The sequence below is a fragment of the Apium graveolens genome, chromosome 4 (assembly GCF_009905375.1).
Source record: "Apium graveolens cultivar Ventura chromosome 4, ASM990537v1, whole genome shotgun sequence".
NCBI lineage: Eukaryota > Viridiplantae > Streptophyta > Magnoliopsida > Apiales > Apiaceae > Apium > Apium graveolens.
In genome coordinates this window covers 268,088,962-268,101,461 of record NC_133650.1, presented here as the reverse complement: position 1 = coordinate 268,101,461, position 12,500 = coordinate 268,088,962, and the positions used below count along the sequence as shown (strand labels likewise).

At 38.1% G+C, this 12,500-nt stretch overlaps 1 non-coding gene across 1 annotated transcript; it reads left to right on the top strand.

The window, feature by feature from the left end:
* The first annotated feature begins 2,301 nt into the window (after positions 1 to 2,301).
* On the top strand, positions 2,302 to 2,408 carry LOC141722472 (small nucleolar RNA R71). The gene has a single exon (XR_012575492.1). It is a non-coding gene; the product is annotated as a small nucleolar RNA R71 (small nucleolar RNA).
* Positions 2,409 to 12,500: the final 10,092 nt, after the last annotated feature.

The window sequence follows — 12,500 nt, the reverse complement described above, 5'->3', positions numbered from 1 at the left end:
GCTTTGTTCAATTTTCTATAATCCATGGATACTCTTCATCCTATAACTGTTCGAGTGGGGATGAGCTCATTCTTTTCATTTGCAACTACAGTGATACCTCCTTTCTTGGGTACACATTGTACGGGGCTCACCCACGAGCTGTCAGAAATAGGATAAATGATGCCTGCATCCAGCCATTTCATAATTTCTTTCTTCACCACCTCCTTCATGATGGGATTCAGTCTTCGCTGCTGTTCCACAGTTGGCTTACTACCTTCCTCTAGCAGAATTTTATGCATACAATATGAAGGACTTATCCCCTTGATGTCTGCTATGGTCCATCCAATAGCCGATTTGAATTCTCTCAAAATCCTTAAGAGCTTGTCTTCCTCACTACCTGAAAGGTCAGATGAAATAATAACAGGTAACGTAGATGAATCACCTAAAAAAGCATACCTCAAGTGTTCAGGTAATGGCTTGAGCTCCAAGGTAGGTGCTTCCTCTATTGATGGTTTGAGCTTTCCTTCAGCATTCTTAAGGTCAGAAGTACCAAGAGATTCAAATGGCATGTCCAGCTTTCGCTTCCAGGGAGAAGCGTTTAGATATTGTAATTGCTCGTTGCCATCTTCATCATCGCTGTCAAAATCCCCCACTAAGGCCTTTTCCAATGCATCAGACATTAACATGCGATCGAGTTCCGAAGTAATTGCAGAATCAATCACATCTACTTTTAAGCACTCCTCATCTTCTGTAGGGAATTTCATTGCCTTGAATACGTTGAAGGTCACATCCTGCTCTTGTACCCGCATAATAAGTTCACCTTTTTGCACATCTATCAAGGTACGACCAGTAGCCAAGAAAGGTCTTCCCAAGATTATGGGAATCTTCTTATCTTCCTCAAAATCCAGAATAACAAAATCTGCAGGAAAGAAGAGCTTATCCACCTTGACGAGCACATCCTCCACTATGCCCCTTGGGTAAGTAATGGAACGATCAGCCAATTGTAGAGACATGTATGTGGGTTTTGGATCAGGCAGATCCAACTTTTTAAAGATCGACAACGGCATCAGATTAATGCTTGCTCCCAAATCACAAAGGCACTTGTCAAAAGTCGGATTGCCAATGGTGCAAGGAATGGTGAAGCTTCCTGGATCTTTCAGTTTTGGTGGTAACTTTTGCTGCAGAACAGCGCTACATTCTTCCGTGAGAGCAACGGTTTCAAGGTCATCCAGTTTCACCTTCCTTGATAGAATAGTCTTCATAAACTTCGCATAACTAGGCATTTGCTCCAGAGCCTCAGCGAAAGGTATATTGATGTGAAGTTTCTTGAACACCTCCAGAAACTTCCCGAACTGTCTATCCAGCTTTTGTTGCTGCAATCTTTTAGGAAAAGGTGGTGGAGGATAGAGCTATTTCTCCCCTGTATTAGCCTCAGGCAGAGTGTGTTCAACAGTAGTCTTCCTTGGTTCCGCCGCTTTCTCCTTTTGCTTAGATTCTTCATCACTAATTTCAGCTTCTCCTTCTTTTGCCTTTTCAGCATCAACAACTTTTCCAGACCTTAAGGTAATAGCCTTGACTTGCTCTTTAGCTTCCTTCCTGCCTGGTACTTCCGTGTCACTGGGAAGAGTGCCAGGTTGACGATTGAGCACTGCATTGGCTAATTGACCGATTTGATTTTCCAAGGTCTTGATAGAAACCGCCTGACTCTTGCATAACAGCTTAAGTTCCTCAAAATCAGCACTAGTAGGTGCAGCCGTACTTCCCTGTTGAGGATATGATTGCCTTGTAGCATACTGCTGTGGTTGCTGGAATCCAGGTGGGTTAAACTGTTTACTCACTCCTTGCTGATATGGTGGCTGAATAGCATTCTGATTATTCCCCCAGCTGAAATTTGGATGATTTCTGTTGTTAGGATGATAGGTTGCTGGCACAGGCTGCTGTTGTCGCTGATAATTATTCACATACTGAACATATTCGTTGACCAGAGAACACTGATCCGTAGCATGAGAACCTGCACAAAGCTCACAAACCATAGCTATTTGATTAACTCCATATGTAGCCAAAGAATCAACCTTCATTGATAGCGCTTGGAGCTGGGCTGCAATAGCGGTGGTTGCATCAACTTCCAGAATACCTGCTACCTTGCCTGACGTCATCCTCTGAGTTGGGTTTTGATGCTCATTTGCAGCCATCGTCTCTATAAGATTATACGCCTCAGTATAGCTTTTAGCCCATAAGGCGCCTCCAGCTGCTGCATCGAGCCTGGGCCGAGATTGGGCCCCCAAACCATTATAGAAACCAGTGATCACCATCCAATCCGGCATTCCATGATGTGGACATTTTCTCAACATTTCCTTGTAGCGTTCCCAAACCTCGCACATAGATTCAGTAGGTTGCTGCGCAAACTGAGTAAGAGCACTCCTCATAGCAGCAGTCTTTGCCATCGGATAAAACTTCACCAGAAACTTTTGCGCAAGATCTTGCCACGTAGTGATGGACCCAGCTGGTTCAGAATGTAACCAGTCTTTAGCCTTGTCCCTCAGTGAGAATGGGAAAAGCCTCAACTTGATAGCCTCATCAGTCACGCCATTATACTTAAAAGTGCTGCAGATCTTGACAAAATTCCTTATGTGCATGTTGGGGTCTTCAGTTGCCGCTCCTCCAAAAGAAACAGAATTCTGCACCATCTGAATAGTGCCCGGCTTGATTTCAAAGGTGTTAGCTTGAATAGCCGGATGAAGGATGCTTGACTGAATGTCATCAATTTTAGGCCGAGAAAAATCCATAAGAGCTGGATCAGCTTGAACAATACGATCTCCCATGTTTACTGGTTCTTTCCGCTCAGTTCCTGAATCCGAATCCTCAAAATCTAACTTCTCCGTAATATCAAGAACTTCGTCTGTCTCCTCAGCTGTATCTAAAGTCCTCTTGCGAGCACGAGAACGAGTTTGCATAAACGCTTGCTAAAGTACCTGAAACACAACCGGAAACAATAAGTAACTACTACGTCCTAATCACTGAGTCCTAATGACCAATGATGGTAAGTACATAAACTAAACAAATACGCCGAGTCCCCGGCAGCGGCACCAAAAACTTGTTAGGGCGAAATCACGCACTAATATTCACGCAAGTATACGCGTTCGCAAGTAATATAGAATACTTTCTAGTTCGTTCCCACAGAGACTCAGACTAAATTATTGTCTAATTAAACTCACTCACCAATGTATGATTACTTCTCAATGTTAAGACACTAACACTTAAGATTGTTGATTAAATATTAACTATAATTAACTACTTAATTAATCACTTACTTAACACTTCAAATTATCAATAATAAAACACTCATGAGATCACAACTTCATTATTACTTCCTTCAATAGCCATTGTTATTACCTTTAGCATGTGACAGTGATGATATTAATCAATAACACGAAACTGATAAAAGCCAACTTTCATTGTACTAATACCATTCTACCAAGCATCCACAATTAAGATAGAAGTTGAATAGTCATCAATTATGTTGAGTTCCTATATGTCTACAGAAATTGACAACACAACAATTTAAGCACAAGTTATTCCTTTTGATTACATAGGGTAAATAAAACTGTTAGAGTTACCCACTAATCATGCACAACATACATGAACCTATGCTAGCATGGCAAGTTCTAAATCTCAAGATCCACCGTCGCTTCACAAGAGATTAACACCCTATCTTATATGTTCGTGACGCACATAAGACGAATACGCACAACCAATACTAGATATCATACAATCATCACACATTAAAGTATTAAGCAATTAACTAAAGAATTCCATAATAAATCCGTTGCAACCCCATGATCACGATTAGCCCATAATAGCACTTATCGTCATCATGGGTTCATATGAAATCATGATAAACAAACACAAGAAAATAATAACTAAACTAATTATATTAAAATAGAGTACGTCACAAGAGTAAATAAGTTCAAAATAAGAAAACTAGCATCCAAAGTTACAACGAAACAAGAATCACAAGAAAATATGCTTCCTCTTCGTTGCGGTATCCTAAATCGGTCTTCTTCCTTATCTCCTTCACTCCTTGCGTAAAAACACAATCTTCTTCAATCCTCACTTGTGAAAACGTCTCAAATCTACTTATATAATAGTCCCATAAAACTCAGATTACATAGAAGTGGAAACCAAACAGAAGTAGAAGTCCTGAAATAATATATTTTTTTCCCCGACCCTGCGCGGCCGCTCAGCATAGCTGAGCGGGCGCTCAGCTTGCTGCGCGGCCGCTCAGCAATGCTGAGCGGGCACTCAGACCTCTACTGGAAAAAATCTGATTTTGCTCCATTTCTTCGCCGTAATCTGCCTGTTTCTTTCCTCTCGCAATGTGAACACATGCCAAGGCTTATTCTTGATGATTCCTCCCCCGAAATGCAACTAATACCCTGAAATGCATAAACACTAGAAAAACGCATCAAATACACAAAATACTTGATTTCAAGACACCAATTTAAGCCATTTTAAGACGTTCTAAGTGGTATAAAATGCCACTTATCACACATCGAAACTACCTCTGAGGCTGATAAAGAATATCTTCTTATTACTTCCGCTAATCCTAACAACAAGAAAATCTTAGAAACGTTTCACTCACTTTCCTCAGGATTATATATAATGAAATTTAGAACTATTGAGTCACACAATGTCGTTGCTTCCAAACTCGTAGATCCAAAATCTTTTACACTTTGGCATGAAAGATTAGGTCATCCTGGCGTCTCTATGATGCGTCGTATTATACAGAATTCTACTGGTCATCCTCTTAAAGATTTTAAAGTTCTTTCCAACAATGACCTTCCATGTTCAGCATGTTCTTTTGGAAAATTGATTACTCGACCATCCCCTACTAAAGTTCAGCTTGAAAGCCCAATTTTTTTAGAAAGGATCCAAGGGGACATATGTGGACCTATACACCCATCATCTGGCTCATTTAGGTACTTCATGGTATTAATCGATGCCTCAACTAGATGGTCTCATGTTTGTCTTCTCTCAACTCGTAATGATGCTTTTGCAAAACTACTTGCCCAAATAATCAAATTACGAGCTCAATTCCCAGATCATTGTATTAAGTCAATCCGTTTAGATAATGTCGGCGAATCCACATCTGTAACTTTTGTCGACTATTGCATGTCTGTAGGAATCTCAGTTGAACACCCAGTTCCTCATGTACATACACAAAATGGGTTAGCCGAGTTCTTTATCAAAAGACTCCAACTTATTGCAAGACCGCTGTTGTTGAAAGCAAAATTACCTACATCTATTTGGGGTCACGCAATACTTCATGCTGCTAATATTATTAAGATTAGACCAACTTCCTACAACCAACATTCTACGCTACAACTGGTACTTGGTCAAGTTCCTAATATTTCTCACTTCAAAATTTTCGGAAGTGCTGTATATGTGCCGATTGCTCCACCACAAAGATCGAAGATGGGAGCTCACAGAAGAATATGTATCTACGTTGGTTTTGATTCCACATCTATAATTAGATATCTGGAGCCTCTAACCGGAGATTTATTTACCGCAAGATATGCAGATTGTCATTTTGACGAGTCTATGTTTCCTCCTTTAGGGGGATATAAACATTCAAACAAGGTTAATCCTGACATAACATGGAATGCATCAGGATTATATTTTCTAGATCCACGTACCGGTCAATGCGAACTTGAAGTTAAAAGAATTATTCATATGCAAAATATCGCAAACCAAATGCCTGACGTATTTAACGATTCTAGAAATATAACTAAATCTCAAATACCTGCAGTAAATACTCCAGCTAGAATAGATATACCAATTCAAAAATCAGATACAAAAGAATTGGTTACATAATCAAAGGCACGCCTGAAGCGTGGTAGACCGATCGGTGCAAAAGATGTTGCACCACGAAAAAGAAAAATAAAGAAAATTGCCCCTGAAGTGGCACATGCTCCAAAAGAAGCAAATACCCCTAAAGTGGTATTATCTCCTGAAGAGATTCCAGTCCCCGAAGATACGGGATTAAACAATCATGAAATTTCAATAAATTATGTGCATGATATGAAATTATGGGATCGAAGTAAAGCCATAATCGATGATGTATTTGTGTATTCTGCAGCATTGGATGTAGACATAAATTCTGATCCTGAACCACAAAGTGTGGATGAATGCCGTCGAAGAAAAGACTGGCCAAAATGGAAAGACGCAATCCAAACAGAATTAAATTCATTGCGTAAAAGAGAAGTATTTGGACCTGTCGTCCAAACACCAATTAGTGTGAGCCCTGTTGGAAATAAATGGGAATTCATAAGAAAACGAAATAAAAAGAATGAAATTATCATATATAAAGCCCGACTTGTAGCACAGGGGTTTTCTCAAAGGCCTGGCATTGATTATCAAGAGACATACTCACCAGTGATGGATGGAATTACTTTTCATTTTATATTAGGTATGGCATCTAAAGAAAAATTGGAAACACGCCTTATGGACGTCATTACTGCATACCTGTATGGTTCACTTGATAGTGAAATTTTTATAAAAATCCCAGAAGGGTTAAAAATGGATGAGTTCAAGAAACCTCGTCATAAATATTCCATTAAACTTCAGCAAGCATTGTATGGACTTAAACAATCTGGTCGTATGTGGTATAACAGACTTAGTTGTTATTTATAAAAGAATGGGTATATTAGTAACCAAATTTCTCCATGTGTTTTTATCAAAAAATCACAATCTGGTTTTGTGATTATTGCTGTATATGTGGATGATTTAAACCTTGTAGGAACAGCTACAGAGGTTGATGAAGCTGTCATATACCTAAAGATAGAGTTTGAAATAAAAGATCTTGGAAGGACAAAATATTGTCTTTGTATACAAGTCGAGCACTTGTCATCGGGAATTTTCCTCCACCAATCTACATATACAGAAAAGGTTTTAAACAGATTTTACATGGATAAATCTCATTCATTGACTACTCCAATGGTGGTTAGATCTTTAGAGCCTGATAAAGATCCATTTCGACCACGAGAAGATGATGAAGAAGTTCTTGGTCCTGAAATCCCATATCTAGGTGCGCTTATGTATCTTACAAATAATACAAGGCCAGATATTGCATTTGCTGTGAATTTATTGGCTAGATTTAGCTCTGCTCCGATGGACAGACATTGGAATGGGATTAAACATATATTTCTTTATCTTCGGGGAACAACAGACTTTGGATTATTTTCCCGAAAAACTCAACATCTCAGTTGATCGGATATGCAGACGTTGGATACTTGTCAGATCCTCATTTTGGCAAATCACAAACTGGATATGTATTTACATATTGCGGTGCAGCCATTTCCTGGAAATCCATGAAGCAAACTACAGTAGCAACCTCAACAAATCACTCAGAACTCATTCCAATTCATGAAGCCAGTAGAGAATGTATTTGGTTGCGGCCTATCATCAAGAATATTCAAGAATCATGTGGATTGCCAGACATCACAAGAAGTCCTACTGTCATGTTTGAGGAAAACACTGCATGCATTGATCAACTCAAGGAAGGATATATCAAAGGGGACAGGACGAAACATATTTCACCAAAATTCTTCTACACTCATGAGCTTCAAAAGAATGGTGAAATTGATGTACAACAAATTCGGTCATGTGACAACCTTACTGATTTATTCACGAAATCATTACCAAATTCAACATTTGGGAAGTTACGACATAACATTGGAATGCGTCGACTCAAGAATTTGTTTCAACAAAATTCAGCGAATGATTAGTTTTTCCAAGGGGAGATTGTACTCTTTTTACTTCGTTAAAGTTTTTATCCCACTGGGTTTTTCTTTGACAAGGTTTTAACGATGCAGTCTATGATCCATACCACAATGACAATCAAAGGGGAGTGTTGTGAATTGATTGTCACATGGTCAAATATGTAATAGTAGGGCTAAACTTAGGTGTAGAATTTTTACAATTTGTATTAATTGCATGTCTCCTTTCACTTGCTATAAATATAGCTTGAATCAGTGAATGAAAAATGCACCTAGCGATTCTTTCTCTGCTTCTTCTGCTTCTCATATTGCTCTCTCTCCGGTTAAATATAGTAGTTATTTAGCAGCTCTTTTATTACTATAACCAGTATTTTATAACATATTTTAATTTTTTCTAAAGTATTAACATTTATTAGAAATGATATATGATTTATTATTAAAACTTTTGTTTGATGATTCTGTTAAAAATTATAAAAAATAATCTATATTTGAATTTTATTATTTCAAGTGTGTTATTAATCTATTAGTATTAGTAGATAGTTTTATTTTTTATTAGTAGATAAATATATATGAGAGCAAAATTGATAAAAAAACAGATATCTGATTACTTATCCAAGTACTCATTCTGATTCCTCTCTGAGTTCTAAATACTCATTTTTCGGAACTGTTAGGTCCCAATTTGTTTGTAGAAGGGGGGGTTGAATGCAAACAATACCGTTTCGTCGAATAAAATGCGGAATAATATTGTGAAACAAAATTCAAGTTAAATAAAACTTTTATTAAACTTGAAAGGTGTTACAACTACGGTATCGGTTACAAGGGATTAATCTCAAATCAATTATTACAAATTTAGAATAAATTCGACATGAACTTTTTCTATTTTTGTAATTAAAAGATCAAATGCTAAAAGCGATTTGAGATTAAGTTCTAGGGATTTTAATCCGCTAGATAGATATACAAGAACAAGATAAGTAATTCTAGTGGTTTGGATTTAACATTAACAAACTAGAATATTTGATCTTGAATAAGCAGATGGATGATGAAATATTTTTCTTTTGTTCTCTGCTGAGTTCTCTTGTTCTGTATGAATGAATGATTGAATGAATATCATGAATTGCTGCTTCTGCTTCTATTTAACAATCCAACCGAGAGGAAAAGAACTGGAATGACAATCCTTTTTAGCTTGAAAGACTTTCGGTGAGACAATCTATTAGAGCTAGCAAGACAATTAAAATGAACTAGCAAGACTTTCGGTATGACTATTGATTGTCATACCGATTGTCATAGTAGTACAATTGAAATTGTTTTTCTGAATACATAATTGATTTTAATCTAATTGAAAATTCTATCAATACAATCAACTGAATTAGCAAGACATTCGGTATGACTATCAATTGTCATACCGATTGTCATGCTAGTACAATCAGTTGTCTTTTTAGAATTATCACAGATTTTAATCAATTAACATTCTGAAAATCCTTAATATTAATTCTAAATTAATTAATCAATTTAATTCAATTAATCAATAAATTAATCCTTGCAGATATAATTTATTCTCTTAATTAAATTATATGACTTAATTAATTAATAGTGAATTAATACTATCCCTGAGCAGCATCCATTCTTCTGACAATCTTCTGAAAGTCTCTGAGACTTATGAATCAATTCCGTCACTTCAATGCTGACACTCGATGTACTGTCTGGTTCATGAGTGACTAACTTTCGTGACGTTTCTTCATGTCTTGACTTTGTTGTTCTGATTGAATCCTTGTAATAAATGATACCTTGACGAGATCTCTGTCACTTGATTAAATCCACGATCTTGATTTATATCACTGAGGCATGATCAAATTCTTGAACTTCTTCCAGTGAATCTTCAAGTCTGCAGATGAACAATGTTTCTTTATTCTTTGACAGATGTTACTTTGTGAGATCTCTCTGATGCTTGATCCACTATTTACTTATTACATTCTTATTTGAGTTGAGTTAAATACTCGAATAAACGAGTAGGCTATGACATATGCCTTTCAATCTCCCCCTATTTGCTTGTTAGACAATAACAACAAATACCTAGAGGATAACTCAACTAACAAATAAGAAAAAGATATAAACAGTAATGTAAAGTAAATAGCAGAAAAGTTCTGGATTATATTTAACATTTTCCAGATTCCAAATGAAATTTACAAGTGAATACAAGATAGATGTTCCTCTAGCCTGAACATATAACTACATTAGACTATCTTGATTCATAACGCTCTAATCATATTACATTGAGTTTTGAGCTAATTGACTTTAGTTGTCTTCTCTTCTGACTTCACCTTCTTCTAAATCTTGAAGCAATTCCTTGTCAAAAACACGATCCTTTTCTGAAGTGAAGCTTGCAGGTCTGACTGGTTGAACTCCAACTGTCTTCAACTTATTCTTGAGTTGATTGTACCTTTTAACATTCTTCTCACAATAAGCTTGAATCAAGTCAGCAGCTTGAGTCTTCAACATGGATGAATATCCAGCAGTTCTCAAATGATGTTCCATCCAGACCAGATGCTTAGCTGAGTAGTCTTTAAGAGATTGTACATCGAGCTGACAGATTTGAAGACAATCAGACTTAAAGAATCTCACTTGATGAGGATTGTTGACCACTTGAGGACTAGCCCTGCTGGCAAACTCTTTAAGCCTTTCCCGAAGAACTTTATTCAACTCTGAGCTTCTTTTCACTTTGTTTAAAAGAACCCAAATCTCTGACAACGAACGATTCTCAAATAGATGAAGTGACACCTTGAATGATCCTTCACTCTGACAATATACAAAAATGCTCATCTCATTTAGGGATCTATCAAAAGCAGCTGTGATCCTTGAGACTTCAGTCTTGATAGCATTCATGTACATGTCATTGTTAGGATTTGAGATTTCCAGCTTGTCAAGAAGATGTAAGAACTGCCTATCATTGTTAGTGCATAGCTGAGGCATATCGAGTACTCTCCTAGCTTCATCCCACTTTCCACCAATCTTCAGTCTGACATCTCTTCTCCTTTCTTGAGCTTTAATGTCATGAAGACGTTGCTTTTGAAGAGTTTCTGTTCTTTGTATGTCTTTTCTCCTATCAATGATCTGTGAGACCTTCTTGAGTTCAGCTTCTTTTCTTTGCATCTCTGACTGCTCTTTCTGAAATTCTTTCTCAAACCTAGGATCCACTGTATCTTCTTCTTCCCAATCTTCAAAGTCACTTTCTTCTTCAGCTTCAAATAACCCATCTTTATCTTCCTGAATTGGTTCAGTGGGAATGTCAAAAATATCGAAGTCATCCTGTTCTCCACTGTAGTAGGCATCATCAGCCTTTCCTTTATCTCCAGCAGAAGTATCTTTTTCTTTCCCTTTGGAACTACTCCCTTTCTTCTCCCCCTTAGTTGAGGGATCCTCTGCTGACTTTCCTTTGAAACCTCCACCACTTCCAGAGCCTGATCCTCCACCAGACGGTCCTTCAAAATAAGCTCTTTGTTCTTCATTAGGGCAATGAGAATTCTTGATCATGTAATATAAGTGCTTCATGCCTTCATTTAGATGTTCCATGCCCGTCTCTATCTTTAGAAATTTTGAGTTGTCCAGTGAATGATTCATCTCAATGAGGTCTTCAAGAGAAGTCATTCTTGTATGTAGGGAGCAGAAGTTGGATATGTCATCAGCTGATAAATTTGGAGTGTCCTGAATAGAATTGAGCTTTGGTATTACAGTAGTCTTTAAATCTGAGATGTCATTCCTTATGATTGCAAGCTGATTGTCGACAGAGGTGGAAGAAGAAGACCGTTCAACCACTTGTGCTTTGAATGCTTGAGCTTCAGCTTGACTTTTAGCAAGTTCTTCTTTCAGGGCAGCAATCTGAGCTAACAGGTTGACAGTATCAGTGTCTGTGTGTGCTCTCACCTGAAGTTCACTCGTATTTGGTTCACTCATCTCACGTGCATGTGTTTCTCTCAATATGATTGCTCGTGAGGAGTCTTCCAATTGCTGTCCTTGGGTACCTGCATTAAAAATCACCCTAGCCTCTTCAAGAGAGGTCAGTGGTGGTGCAATGGGAATTCGCGAGTCCCGATCCTCAGTCAATGCTATCAAATCTTTTGGAATAGATGTCTGAATTGCTTCAGGGATAGATTGACCGAGTTGCCCTCCACTTTCTCCAGATAAATCTGCGAGTGGAGAATCCCATAAGGGAGCCAGAGTTGTTGGATCTGGGAGGGGAGAAAATGACTCTATTAAAGATGGCGGAGAGTCAGATTTTCCCTCTGAAGCATGTGACTGCTCTTCTGCCGTAACTATGGCAGGCACTGTAACCGACTCTACGTGCACTCCTCGCTGGGTGTCCTGAGTATTATCTGGGGAAGTGTATGGTTCCATTGTGAGTAATGGAATTGTGCTTGACTCAGTACAAGATGCCATGGCCCGATGGCGAATTTCAATAGATGCATCCTGTTGAGAGAATGCCTCTAGTAACTGTTCATTGGCCATTTCAAAGTCCATGTCCTGTTGGGAGGACAAGAATGGGCTTTCAGATGCCTCAGAATAGGTTTTTCTTTTCTTAGGAGGAGGCAGAGCTGAGGGTTCACTCATATTTAACATTGTACTACTTCCTAGTGATCTTTTGGGTAACATTTTAGACAGTGGGGGAGAGGGTGAGATAGAATGAGACTCTGTGTTTGGCTCTATGACCTGGGATTGAAGCTGTGGTTCTACAACTTCATGGTCAGTCCT